Here is a 16014-nt window from a genome sequence, read left to right as displayed (position 1 = left end):
TAGATTTCTTGGAAAAAGGATCGAATGTATACGAAACAAGGACAGAAAAATGAACGATGCCACACGAAATATAAATACAAAAAACAATAATAATAATAAGAGGACAAAAACGCGGGTATATATATATATATATATATATATATATATATATAAAGGAGACAGTCAGAATTTTAGATAATGTTTTATTAGAGCTTACGTTCGTTTACTGTAACCGAACTCTTCATGAAAATAAATTCAAGATAATAAAACAGATTCCTTCGTCTTTTTTATGAATCAATTACGGCTGTTGTTTTGTTTTTGTTTAGGAGAGGATAAATTTTTGTTTAGAAAAGAAATTTTGTTTTTTGGAGTATGGGAGAAATACACACACACATTATCTATTTATGCTATTTGTATGACCTCCTTCTGTTTATGAATGCTTCCACGAATTCTATTGAATCTTCTATTCACCAGCTGTTTTGCTTCCCACTTAGCCATCAGTGTAATTACTTTGGTAAAGATATATATACATATATATTTTATTTTATTTTATTTTTATTTTATCTGTCATCTTATCTTTACTTTACCTCTTGTTTTTCTTTTTCTCTTCTTTTTGTTAGTTGTGTTTAAACTAAGGATGATTAAATTCATTGTCTTTCTCGCCCTTGATTCAAATGAGGTGTTTATACGCCGAGAACAAATTTTCTGTAATAATAGGAGCACGATATATATTGTACGATATATGTCATATATATATATATATATATACATATATATATATATATATTATATATATATATATAATATATATAGATATATATATATATATATATATATAGTGTAATAAATAAAATATATGCATACATACATACATATATGTACCTACATCTACATGTATATATACATGCATATATAATATATATACGTGAGTACAGGACACCACAAATAGACGTAGAACTCAACGAGAAACGAAAACGTAAAAACAAACGTGGAAACGGACCTAAACGAAAAAAACAGAGTACAAGACAAACTATACAAGGAAAAATCCCCTTCATCAGCTGTCCCTGTTCCAGCGTGTTTCGAAGGTTGGACAGAACACGACTCGTGGAACTAGTCCTTCCTGCGAAGGAATTAAAGAAAATTACTTCGCAGAGGGGTAAAAACAAGGAAAGTTAACATGTGACAAAAACGATACAATAAAATTACAAAATAAAATACAAAATAAAATACAAAAATAAAATACAGAATAAAATTACAAGTACAAAAAATACAGTACAAGAAATAAAACAAACAAAAAAACAGACAATGAGGGCCTTATGCTGCAGAGATACCCGGCGTTGCCCGTGTTACATACAATTGAAGAATTAGACTTTTCTGTCATATTTTCTCTAATGAACTGGAATATCTATGTTTCGAATTTCATCAAAATTGCAGATGAGGGTTATTTCCCTCTTTACACACCCACCAAAAATTGTAATCGTGCCACATATATCCCATACTACTGATTTTTATGCGCATATTCCAAAATTCCAGTCTTATTGAACCTTTTAAAAAGATTTTGCCCCTGAAAAATGAAGGTCATAGAGCTCTAAAATGTGAGAGTTAAGGCCCCTTTTGGGGGTGGGCATCTTAATGTCAACCAGAGAAGTTGAATTGTTGAAAATCTTTTTTACTTGGGTCTTATATATATTGTTTGAATTTCTTTGAAATAGGAAATATATGTTCACTGGGTTTGTAAAAGAGAGCAAAGCTACAGGAAACCAAAAGACGAATGATCACAATAAGCAGTCAGTTACCCTACCCTAGTCGTTACCACTCCCAATGTAGGATTCCTCACCACCCAGGTGACAGGCACAGCCGTAAGATGCATTACGAATCTATAGCAATTGGAAGGGCGTGACCCGACTGAAATAAACATTAACAACTGTGTGACGTGAGTTAGTTAGTTAGTTAGTTAGTTAATTTGGCTCAAAAGCAAATAGCAAGGCCATGTAGGGGGACATGGAGTTAAGTACAGGGTGGTGTTCATGTAAAGAGTTCAGGCACTTGAGGTCCAGGGAGGCTAACATCACACCATCTCGTCTGGCAGCTTGTTCCACGGACCGAACCCGACGGAGAAAAGCTCCTTCCTTCGATTGAGATGAAATCGTCGCAGGTAGAGCTTTTCGGAATGACCCCGCAGCCGACGCTCTGGAGCAGGAGTGAAGAACAGCTCTTCGAGAGGTTACACTTCCGCTTATAATGTTGTGGGCGAGAGAATGAGATCACCACGGCGGCGGCGTTTTTCAAGAGAATAAGGTCGAGCGTCCTCAGCCTTTCTTCATAGGACAAATTTTTGAGACCATGAACCATGCGGGTAGCCAGCTTCTGGACTCTTTCGAGATGCTGTATGTCTTTGTGGAGATAAGGAGAAGAGGCGTGAATCCCATACTCCAATATGGGTCTCACCAGCGTGACATAGAGTGGTAGGAATATGGCTGCTGTGAACATTCCGAATGACCGTCAAATCAAGAACAGAATTCCGCGTGCTTTGTTGGCAGCATGGACGCACTGGGCCGAAGGCGAAAAGGAGGAATCCACCAAGATACCCAGGCCCTTTACCTGATCGGTCCTCTCCAGCAGCAGACGACCCGGCTCGAAATCAAGTTGAGTTGCAGGAGTAGAGCCGACAGGCAGATGACAGCACTTTGACACGTTAGACACAGGTCCCAATCGTTAGACCACTTCCAAATTTGGTGGAGGCATCGACGAAGATCCTCTATATTACCGCGAGGAGCGACCAGTTTGATATCGTCGGCAAATAGAAGGGTGTGTTGCGTGAGGTCGTCGGCAAGTCATTTATGAAGACTAAGAACAACAAGGGCCCAAGCACTGAACCTTGAGGCACGCCACTGCTCGCACTGGAGACGTCGGACCGCGAACCATTAACTTGGACTTGGAAGGAGCGATCTGAGAGGAAGGCACCAACCCATCGTATAATATCCGGATGGAAACTATATGCTGAAGCTTGACAAGTAATAGGCGGTGGTTTACCGAGTCAAAAGCTTTGGCAAAGTCCATAAAAACGATGTCAACAGCATCACTATCATCGAGGATGCGCGTCACCAATTCTTCTTACTAGTAAGTTGGTCAAGCATGATCTCTTCGGCACGAAGCCGTGTTGGGAATAAGAGATAGAGGCTGTGTTAGGAGGTGGAGCATCATACTTTTCTTAAGGATGGTTTCGAACATCTTGCTGATTATTGATGTAAGGGAAACCGGTCGGTATTAAGCGGGTCTTCGCGGCTCCTTTCTTGAAAATTGGGCAGATTATCGCTGTTCTCCAGTCTGCAGGTATAACACCCGTCGCCAATGACATATTGAATAGTCGTGTTTAAGGGCTCGCAGATGACCGGAGCCAACGCTTTGATAACCCGTGGGTGTATGCCGTCAGGGCCGTGACCCTTGTTGACATCGAGGCCTTGAATAACACGTTTGACTTCGTCCCGCGTGATGACCAATCGAAGCATTGGAGGTACCGATCTATCAAATGGAGGGGGTTCACGACCATCATCTTGTTTGAAAATAGTTGAAAAAGCCTCGGCAAATAATTGACTCTGTTGATAAGGGTCCTCAATCGATACGCCTGTTGAGTCTACCAAGGGCTAAGGAGAAATGAAAGTTGGAGTTTGCAAATGACCACTATACTGATCAGTCACTCATCTGGGAAGGCCTTGAAATCAACGTTACCATCTGGGGACTATGTGTGACCGAGTGATAATAAAAAGACTGAAAGGAAGTCTGCAATCAAATAACTTTACTCAACACTTTACAACTGAGTCAGTGGAGGCAAAGGTGCCTCTCATTTACTTGACAATTTATGCACCACATTGCAGAAATCACAATGTATGTGTATGCCAAAGCAAACTCTTACACTGTTGTACCATTGAATTACAAATAATGCTCAACTTTTATGCTCGGGTAACTCTACAGCTTCCAAGAGCACAACTGTATTCGTTTTTGCTTTGATAAAATGACAAAATTGCGGATGTTAAGTCCCCATGGTGGGGTCTTTATAACTTGTATGAAGATGGAATTTTATAAATATTACTTCATTTGTGTCTAATATCTATGGTTAAAATTTCCTCAACAACAAAAATATATGAATTGTCATGGGGGTTATGGCCCTTATGCATAGAATATAATTTCCAAATTTCATAAAGATTCATTCAGTACTTTTAACCTAGTTTTTGGATCAAAAAAGAAATGACAAAATTTTGGGAGTTAAGGCCCCCATTAGGGTTTTATATATATATATATATATATATATATATATATATTATATATATAATATATATATATATATATATATATAATATATATATATATATATATATATATATATATATAATATAATATTTTAGGAAGGAACTTCTACAGGACTAGAACTGTTTCATTCAAATGAAATCATCAGGAAGCTTCCTGATGATTTCATTGCAATGAAACAGTTCTAGTCCTGTAGAAGCTCCTTCTATAAAATAATTAATTTACTCTGCTATGTATTGAGTACCTTATTTACTGTGGTTAACCGCGACTCAAACCGGACCTACATATATATATATATATATATATTATTATATAGAAGGAGCTTCTACAGGACTAGAACTGTTTCATTCAAGAGAAATCTTCAGGAAGCTAGTTAACAAGAATTGTATTGGCATTTATACATTAGGCAGGTTTAAAGGGGCGGTGGTGGGGGACTTTTTTGGGGTGGATAGCATAGCGCAAAAATAATACTTGGGGGAGTGGTCAAGGAGTCAGTGGTAAATTAGATAAAAGAATTAATAAAAGAATAAAAAAATATATAGAAGAATAGAGTTTTAGGTAAATAAGGAGATTCTCACTTATACCTCTACACATATGTATACATATATACACACACACACACATATATACATACACACATGCATACACACACACACACATATATACATACACACATATTACATACATATATCTACACACACAATATATTATATATATATATATACATATATACACACATATATGCATATACATATACACACCATGTATATATACACACACGACCACACATAATATATCACACAAAAAAGATATATACATACAACACACATACACATACACACATACACACACATATCCACATACAACACATGCACACACAACACACCAGTCCCTATATACACATTATATACATATACACACACATATATATCATATATACTATATATATATATATACACATATGTGTACCTATACATACCTACACATACACACATATACATACAGATACAAACCCATTCCTAATTTTATTTAATTTTAATGTCTTCATTTATTACTTTTGTTATCTTTGACCGCTGGTCACACAAGCATCTTGGCTACGACAGCAAGTCCATTTATCTTTCTGCCATACACAATTCTGTTAACTAGCTTCCTGAAGATTTCTCTTGAATGAACAGTTCTAGTCCTGTAGAAGCTCCTTCTATATAATAATTAATTTTACTCTGCGCTATGTATTGAGTACCTTATTTACTGTGGTTAACCCCGAATCAACCCGGGACCTACATATATATATATATATATATATATATATATATATATATATACTATAGATATATATATTATATATATATATATGTGTGTGTGTGTGTGTGTGTGACCTTGACAGTCCTGCCATATATATATATATATATTATATATATTATATAGAGAGAGAGAGAGAGAGAGAGAGAGATGGCACTGTCAAGTTCACCATGACTGGCAAGATCTTGACACCCTCGATTAGCAGCCTCAGCTACCGTGGTCTCCGTGGGTAGAGATCCTGGTAGTACTCCACCCATCTATCCATTTGCTTGCTTTGGTCCTTGATGAGATCTCCAGTAGTTGATTTCAGAGGAGCTGACTTGGTTACGGATGGACCGAGGGCCTTCTTCAAACCGGCATACATCCCATGGGTGTCGCCACTGTCAGTAGCTGACTGGATACTCTAACAGATTTCCTGCCAATACCTATTTGCACAGCGTCTGGCAGTCAGTTGGGTTTTATTTCTTGCCTTTCTGAGTTTTTCGAGTTACTTTGTAGACGAATCACTTTTGTATTGCATCAGAGCTGCAGCTTTGCTTCGATAACTGTTTGCAGCTCTGAGAGACCAGCACTGAACCAATCTGGGTTTTGCCTTTCTCTCATGCCGAAAGTATCTATTGATGTGGTATACAAACCTTCCCTGATATAATTCCACCTACTTTCAGCAGAGGATGTTGGGCAGCTACTGAGGGCAACATTGATGGAAACAGCAAAACATTTTCGCACTATAGGGTCCGAGGTTCTGGCAGTGTTAATGCGTGGTCGGCCCATTTTCTTGGAGTGATGGACTTTGTTTGGCATAATCCTCACCCTGCTTCTTATTAGTGAATGATGTATGTCACAATCAGCACTGGGGTAACTACGGGTCAGTTGAATAGAATTCAGACAGGATCTTCGTGTAATGATGAGATCCAGCTGATGCCAGTGCTGAGATATTGGATGTCTCCAAGATGCCTTGTGGGATGTCTTGCTGCAAAAGAATGTGTTGGTGATGCACGGGTTATGGTATGTGCAAAATTCAAGTAGGCTCTGACCATTGTCATTCATGTTGCCAATACCAAACCATACACTACATACATACATACATACATACATACATACATATATATATATATATATATATTATATATATATATATATATATATATATATATTATATGTATACGATTGATTTGTTTCAGGCCCTGCCTACGAAATCCTTTATATATGTTTATATATATATATATATATATATATATATATATATATATATATATATATATATATATATATATATATATAATATATTATATATATATATACTAGCAGTATCACCCGGTGTTGGTTGGATTTGTTTGGACCCTTTAGAATTGGAATTTTTGAAAAGTAAAAATTTTGCATTATGCAACTTGTTATTCTCTTCAAGTGAACGTTTTTCCAGTTGAAATACACCGAAAAATGGTGACACAGCAGTCAAAAAGTCCACTATTCACTATTCAATGCATGGGATAAGGCCTAAACAAACACATTCGATTCTTTCACTTGCGAAATGAATTTCGGACAGAAAGAGCGCAGTTCAATTTTCATTCGCCTAAACTTTAAGTGACCCCATTTTGGGTTCTACGAATGTTGGCTAGGAGGAGATGTGCCGGGAAGTTAAACACACAGACAACAAGGTGAGTTTTATATATATATATATATATATATATATATATATATATATATATTATATATATATGTATACACACACATACACACGCAAATAAAGATAAATTGAAGATACAACTGAGTGGGCATACAAAAGTATCAGACACTGCGTAGTGCTTTTTATATTTTTGATAAGCCTGATACTTATTCTATCTGTTTCTTCTTGTGAAACCAGTAAGTTATGGGGATGTAAATAAACGAACACCAGTTGTGAAGCAGTTATGAGGAGAGAAACACAAAGACACACACATAGACTTACATATATACATACATATACATGACATTGATTTCTTTCAGTTTCTGTCTACAAAATCCACTGACAAAGCTTTAGTTGGTCTGAGGCTATAGCAGAAGACACATGCCAAGTTACCACACAGTGGGACTGAACTGAGGACCATGTGTTTTGGAACCAAGTTTGTTACCACACAGCCAATGTATGTGTGTGTGTGTGTGTGTGTGCGGGTGGAGGTGTGTGTATGGGTGTGTATATGTATGCATGTAGATATGTGTATATATATGAGTATATATTACATGTACATCTATATATATATACATCTAGACATACATGTGTACATATACATGTATATCTATAGAAATACATCTATACATATACATGTATACATATACAGCTCGTTTTCGTTTCTCGTTGAGTTCTACGTCTATTTGTGGTGTCCTGTACTCACATATAGATATTTATATATGTATGTATATATACATGTAGATGAAGGTACGTACATATATGTATGTATGTATGCATATATTTTATTTATTAATTTATTGCATGACTGAGCGCCCTCGCTTCGTTTCCTTCTTTTCTGTTCTCCAAGTAAGTTTTTATATATATATATATATATAATATATATATATATAATATATATATATATATATATATATATATATATATACATCCACAGAGAGCTGTTTTATTTCACTTTTAACACGTAATACTGAAATAGTGGAGAAGATATGATATTGCTGTGGGCCCGCCCTAGGCAACATGGACCCTAAGTAAGGCATGTCTAAAATTTGAATGAAATTGGTTTTGTAGTTCTCAAGTTATAGGGATTCATAGTGGAGAAGATATGATTGCTATGGGCTCGCCCTAGGCAAGAAGTTAAACAATGTTTTGCCCATGATACTCCATGGACCCTAAGTAAGGCATGTGTAAAATTTGAATGAAATTGGTTGTGTAGTTCTCAAGTTTTAGGGATTGACACAGACAGACAGACAGCTGGACAAATAGACATACAGACACACATTCTTAGTTTTATATATATAGATATACTAGGAAGGGATTAGCATTAGCTAAGGACTTGGAGGAAGCAATGGAATATGTCTCTGCAGCTCAGGTGACGGCCAAGAGACTGGCGTTAAACCAGCATCTCGAAGCCTAACATGGGTTGCATTGTTGGAGCCAGGATTCGTACATTGGTTGTAAAGGAATCAAAGCAGCAGGAGGGGCCCGAGTGGTGGAAGCCCAACGTGGCAATGATGGCACAATTCAATCTTTGATGAACCAAAGAAGTAAGTTGATAAACGAGCCAGAGGAGATGCGTGAGGTCTTTCAGGAGCATTTCGCCCAGCTTTTCGGGGTGGGGGAAGCGGACCGGACAAAAAGAGGGACCTTAGCTTAGCTTAGCTTAGTTTAGCTTAGCTTAGTTTAGCTTAGCTTAGTTTAGCTTAGCTTAGCTACCGCGCCTCTCAGAGCTTGACGCGGAGTGTTGTGAAGGGCCGATCACGCCTGAGGAGGTAATTGAGGCTATGGCGCACCGCGACGCGGGTAAGGCACCGGGATTAGTTGGTCTACCCTATGAACTGTATAAGAGTATGCCAGACTTGTTCGGGTACCTGCTGGCGAATGTCTATGCGAACTGGCAGCAGAATGAGTTCATTCCCGGATCTGTGCGCCGGGGAATGGTGAGGCTTGTCGGAAAGGACCCGAACAAGGGGGGACTGCATTGATAATTTTCGACCCATCACTCTGCTAAACACAGAGTTGAAGATTTTGACCAAAGTGTTCTCGAAAAGATTGGCACGTATCGCGGATGGCTTGATCGGGAAGGCACAGGCATGTGCCGTTTCCCGCCTACAGTACACTGTAAAAGAGTTTCATAATGATTCTTGCAAGGGAGGGACAGTGGTCGATTTAGACCAATCAAAGGCTTTTGATAGGATAGACCTGGTGTCCGTTCTGGCACAGTTCGGCCTGGGTATTAGCTTCGTCAGGTGGATCATTGAAATTTATAACAACATCGACTCGGTAGTTCGGGTGAATGACTTTTTATCTAAGCCGCTCAGCTTCAAACGCTCGGTTCGTCAAGGGTGTCCCCTCTCCCCGCTTTTGTATGTAATGGCTCTTGAGCCATTGCTGCGAAAATTGAGCCAGGGAGGGCGGAGGTGGCCAATGTGTTCGTCGCATCGGTCATCACCTACCGCCTAACCGCCGTTCCCTGCTTTGATTCGAGGTTGAGCAAGCTGGAAAGACAGCTCTTCCGCTTCTTGTGGAAGGGTTCGAATACGCTTGTGGGCACTCTAATTGCTGCCAACAACCGTTTAAAGGGTGGGCTACGGTTGCCTGGCTGATGATGCGCAGGCACCGCGCTGAGGTGGAGAGCATCTGTGGATCCATCTGGATGTGATCGGGTGTTGTGGTCTCCGCTGGCGCGAAACAGTGTTTCCCATGTTCACTTACTTCGGGGGACTGGATGTCTGGTTCTATCGTAGATCGAAGTTGGGTACATGGTGTACGGAGTGTCGTAAGGCTCTCCGGATATTCCATCTATCGGGTAACACCCGCGGTAGTGGTTCTATCACATTCTTCTATAGAGGGCTGGTAGAGACGAAATGTGAAGATAGCTTGGGGAAGCCTTAGGTCTCGACAATAATCAGCTGGCCAATATGTTCCAAGGTACATTCGGGCCGAAGACACTGGATAACTTCCAGACGTCTTTGGCATGGCAATGTTACCGAGGAGCCTTACCTGTCCGGGACAAACTCGCAATCATGGTGGCCCTAACCTACCGACCTGTCCAAGATGTGGGCGAGTCAGGGAAACCGTCCCGCATGCTATTGTTCAGTGTTTGGTGGTTTCAGATGTGTGGGTTTATGCTGAACAACTATTGTCAAGTACAGGAAGAGTACAGTTATCGACTGAGTCAATAGTAAAAATTGACCCACCGGATTTCCTATCGAAAGAAGGTAAGAATTGCTTTCTCATCGTAGTAGCAAGAAAGGTGATTTGGAAGACGCGAATGAAAGGTTTAATAACAGGCACTTTTATCTCTGGCCCTGGGTTGGTGGATTTATTCTACCTAAGAAGGAAAATAGGGCTAGAAACGTAGCCTCAGTCCAGTCAAGAGAGCAAAAATTGTGATATTCCAGCAGCAAAAAGTTTCCTTTTTGAACATCAGTAAACTACTAAAGTGCAGTAAAACGGCTTGCGTGCAAGCGTGTAAGTTATTTTTGGAGACTGGTCAATATAAAGATCGGCAAAGGACTTATAATACACACACACATATATATATAGATATATATATATATATATATATATATATATCCAAAATAAGCAACAAGGATATCTAAGGTAGTGTAGTACAATTGTTTCATGCTACTTCATTTTATTAAACACTGTAAATATTACATCAGTTTTAAAATGTCGAGCAATCTTCAGCCACATATAGAATTTTTTTAATTAAACGGACAATGCACATTCTTAATCACCATTTGATTTATATGGATAATACCATACAAAATTCTGCTGCCTTTAACTTAAGTACCATATTCATACATACATACATTCATACATACATTCATACATACATGCATACATACATACATACATACATACATACATACATACATACATACATACATACATACATATCTTTTACTGGTTTCAGCCCAGGGCTGATGTCATACTGGTGCACCACCTGTAGTTACTCGGTGTCGTTTCCGATATTGTTTTTGGTAAAGTGGTGAGTTGGACGGAACTGCTCTTCTTTGCGTCTCTTGCCGCGATGTGGGTCCATCTGGTATCTCAGATAGTAACCTTTTCCAGATGTTCCTTGAAAACTTCCACATCAACACCATGTAGATCTCTAAGGTTGCCCGGAAGGATGTTGAACAAGTGCGGGCCCATGAAACCCAGACTATTGGAGTACTGTGTCCTTATTTTAGATGGGGAAGACGGGATCTTTGGTATGATGCAGTGCTGTCCAGTTCGAAGATTGGTTTAGCTGTCAATTCTAAAATTGGGAGCTAGACCCTCCAAGATCTTCCAAATATATATCACCGCATATCTCTTTCATCATGTCTCCGGGGAATAGAGACTCAGCTCCTTTAGCCTCTCCCAGTAACCCATGTTTTGCATCGAGTCAATCTTCTTTGTGTATTGGCACAGGATTGCTTCGAGTTCCACAGTTTCTTTCACAATCTCTGGGGACCATAGTTGGGGGCACTAGACCAAGCGGCTGAGAACGAAAATCTTCCATAGGAATAGTGGGGTTTCCCTATTCCTGGTTCTGAATGCCCTCAGAATCCATCCAGTCACTCACCTGCACAGTGTTGCCATGGAATGTTGTATCATTGCTTATGTGAACCCCCAGGTCACGCACCGACTGTGACTCTGGGATCATATTGCATTCTGGTCCAGTGTATTCCGATTTTAGCCTGGTGTTGGACCGATAGTGGAGGGCCTGAATTTTCATAGCATTGAACTGCATGTTATTTTTGTTAGCCCATTTGTAGATTTCGTTCAGGTCTTTCTGCAGTTTTATGATGTCCTCTGAGACACACACACACACACACACACACACACACACACACACAAACACACACACACACACACGCATGTACACACACACACGCATGTACACATACACACGCATGTACACATACACACACATAAATAACGTAAATGAGCACATATATGTATTTAAACATCTGTACTTGGGTGCGTCTGTATGTGTATGCCTATATGTGTGTGCGTGTGTGTGTGTGGTGTGTACACATGCGAAGCTGAGTCTTCACTCCGTCTCAGTCTTGGAAGGCCATTTCCTAACTCGATACTCGCGGCTTCAACTAAAAAAGCATTCTGTGTACAAAGTTTTGCAAGGTTAATGAAGCTGTAGTTTGAAATAAACTGCCCAATCAGTGAAAATATTCGATACTATAATATACTAACCGTAAGGAGGCGCAATGGCCCAGTGGTTAGGGCAGCGGACTCGCGGTCATAGGATCGCGGTTTCGATTCCCAGACCGGGCGTTGTGAGTGTTTATTGAACGAAAACACCTAAAAAGCTCCACGAGGCTCCGGCAGGGATGGTGGTGGTGCTGTCCTGTGTACTCTTTCAACAACACTTTCTCTTACTTCCTGTTTCTGTTGTACCTGTATTTCAAGGGGCCGGCCTTGTCACTCTCTGTGTCACGCTGAATACCCCGAATTACGTTAAGGGTGCACGTGTTCTGTGGATTGCTCAGCCACTTACACGTTAATTTCACGAGCAGGCTGTTCCGTTGATTCGGATCAACCGGAACCTTCATCGTCGTAACCGACGGAGTGCTTCCATTCCATACTAACCGTAACCATTAATAAATAAAACAAATATAGTAAAACACAACGATTGGAGAATCTGGGTGTACCAGTTGAGCATTAGGGTCCATGTAATCGACCAACCCCTCCCCAGAAATTGTTGGCCTTGTATCAAAATTTGAAATAAAACAAAATGTTAGAATTCACAAAATGCTTCGGTAATGTGGAGAATGCGTGTATCGATCCTGGGACCTCTCGCATGCAAAGCGAGCGCTCTACCATCTGAGCTAATTCCCCATCTCCTGCTACTTCTACTTTTCTTATGTATTAATACTTTATAAAGAAAAGTGTTAATACTTCGTCAGCGGAGAGCTGACGGAATCGTTAGCACTCCGGGCAAAATGCTTTGCGGCCGAGGTCAACTTTGCCTTTCACAGTTCCAGGGTCAATAAAATATATGCTATTTGAGCTCTGGGGTCGGTGCTATCGACATAACCCGCCCTGTGGAGGGAGCCAGTCGATTATATCATCCCTAGTGGTATTTATATCATACCTAGTGGTATTATATCATCCAAGTGGTATTTATTTTATCGGCCTCGAAAGGATGAAAGGCAAAGTCGACCTCGGCGGAATTTGAACTCACAACGTAAAGACAGACGAAATACCTATTTCTATTTCTTTATTACCCACAAGGGGCTAAACATAGAGGGGACAAACAAAGACAGACATATGTATTAAGTCGATTACATCGACCCCAGTGCGTAACTGGTACTTAATTTATCGACCCCGAAAGGATGAAAGGCAAAGTCGACCTCGGCGGAATTTGAACTCAGAACGTAACGACAGACGAAATACCGCTAAGCATTTCGCCCGGCATGTTAACATTTCTGCCAGCTCGCAGCCTTGGAGTGCGACTTATATAATCGTCTCCCTGATGTTTCTCAATGAAGACAAATAATGTTGCTAAAAAGACTCAGTTCGAACCGATCCAGTTGTCCCATGACAATAAACGTTCCACTCTGGTCAAGCAAACTTTATTCAAATAAATCTAAGCCTAGCTTATCCTATTCAAATAAATCTAAGCCTAGCTTATCCTATTCAAATAAATCTAAGCCTAGCTTATCCTATTCAAATAAATCTAAGCCTAGCTTATCCTATTCAAATAAATCTAAGCCTAGCTTATCCTATTCAAATAAATCTAAGCCTAGCTTATCCTATTCAAATAAATCTAAGCCTAGCTTATCCTATTCAAATAAATCTAAGCCTAGCTTATCCTATTCAAATAAATCTAAGCCTAGCTTATCCTATTCAAATAAATCTAAGCCTAGCTTATCCTATTCAAATAAATCTAAGCCTAGCTTATCCTATTCAAATAAATCTAAGCCTAGCTTATCCTATTCAAATAAATCTAAGCCTAGCTTATCCTATTCAAATAAATCTAAGCCTAGCTTATCCTATTCAAAGCAAAAAACTTATCCTAGCAAGATATATTTGAGAGTTATTTAGCTTGTCGTCTGCCATATAACAGACGACTAACTGACCAATGAAAATGTATTCCTTAAACAGTAACAGGTGTATGTTTGTGTGTAAAAGTATGTAGGAGTGGCTGTGTGGTAAGTAGCTTGCTAACCAACCACATGGTTCCGGGTTCAGTCCCACTGCGTGGCATCTTGGGCAAGTGCCTTCTGCTATAGCCCCGGGCCGACCAATGCCTTGTGAGTGAATTTGGTAGACGGAAACTGAAAGAAGCCTGTCGTATATATGTATATATATATATGTATGTGTATGTGTGTGTTTGTGTGTCTGTGTTTGTCCCCCTAGCATTGCTTGACAAACGATGCTGGTGTGTTTACGTCCCCATCACTTAGCGGTTCGGCAAAAGAGACCGATAGAATAAGAACTGGGCTTACAAAGAATAAGTCCCGGGGTCGATTTGCCCGACTAAAGGCGGTGTTCCAGCATGGCCGCAGTCAAATGACTGAAACAAGTAAAAGAGTAAAGAGTAAAAGAGTATGTGTATCTGCGTTTGTATTTGAATGTGTCTATTTCTCTATCAGGAAAGCCTATAAGTCATATGTCTGCTGTAGAGGGCTGACCTTGATCAAAACAACATTAGTGTTTATAGTATAGTATCAAGTTAGTAATCATGGTCTCAAATTTAGCACAAGGCCAGCAATTTTGATGGTGGGTTATGTCGATTGCATCGAACCCAGGGCTCAAATGGCATATATTTTATTGACCCCGGAAAGGTGAAAGGCAAAGTCGACCTCGGCCGCAAAGCATTTTGCCCGGAGTGCTAACGATTCCGTCAGCTCTCCGCGTTTATTAACAAAGTATTAACACTTTTCTTAATAAAGTATTAATACATAAGAAAAGCAGAAGCAGCAGGAGATGGGGAATTAGCTCAGATGGTAGAGCGCTCGCTTTGCATGCGAGAGGTACCGGGATCGATCCCCGGATTCTCCACATTATACAAGCATTATGTTAATTCTAATATATTTATTTTAGTTATTATGTTTCAAATTTTGACACAAGGCCAGCAATTTCGGGGGGAGGGGTAGGTCGATTACATTGACCCTAGTGCTCAATTAGTTCTTCATTTATCGTCCCTTGAAGAATGAAAGGCTAAATCGACCTCGGTAGCATTTGAACTCAGAAGATACAGACGAAATACGCGACGCACTTGTTAATAAACCATTGGCACATTTATTAATATAGTACTAAGAAAAGCCGCCAATTGCGGTTGGGGAATTAGCTCACATGGTAGAGCGCTCGCTTCGCATGCGAGAGGTACCGGGATCGATACCCGGATTCTCCAAATTATCTAATAATATTAGCTCTACTATATCTGTTTTAGTTATCCTGTTTCGAATTTTGGCCAACAGTTTTGGGGGAGAGGTAAGTCGATTGCGTGGACGCCAGTGCTCAACTGGTACTTCTTTTATCGACCCTTGAATAAATCTAAGATTAGGTCATCACGTTTAAAACCAAAATCTTATGCTTCACCAATAAACCTACTTTTGTTTTCAATAATCTATTAATTGATTTCATTTTTATTTACTTTGAAAATTCTGAGATTTAAAAACAAAATTTATATTCCGTGCTCCAGCATGACCGCATGAAACAAGTAAAAGATTAAAGAGTAAAAGTAAACGAATAACAAAACCGATGAGCACAATTCGGTGCATTAGCTCAGATGATAGCGCGCTCAGTTG

The 16014-nt window shown here is 39.5% G+C and overlaps 2 non-coding genes across 2 annotated transcripts; both read left to right on the top strand.

Annotated features, from left to right (window-relative positions):
* Positions 1-15192: 15192 nt before the first annotated feature.
* On the top strand, positions 15193-15265 carry Trnaa-ugc. Its single transcript has one exon. It is a non-coding gene; the product is annotated as a tRNA-Ala (tRNA).
* A 279-nt stretch (positions 15266-15544) lies between these two features.
* Trnaa-cgc lies at positions 15545-15617 on the top strand. The gene has a single exon. It is a non-coding gene; the product is annotated as a tRNA-Ala (tRNA).
* The last annotated feature ends 397 nt before the right edge of the window (positions 15618-16014 follow it).

This window comes from Octopus sinensis, linkage group LG5 (assembly GCF_006345805.1).
Source record: "Octopus sinensis linkage group LG5, ASM634580v1, whole genome shotgun sequence".
In the NCBI taxonomy this organism is placed as follows: domain Eukaryota; kingdom Metazoa; phylum Mollusca; class Cephalopoda; order Octopoda; family Octopodidae; genus Octopus; species Octopus sinensis.
Note: the sequence above shows the minus strand (reverse complement) of the source record. Positions and strands in the feature narration are given on the sequence as shown.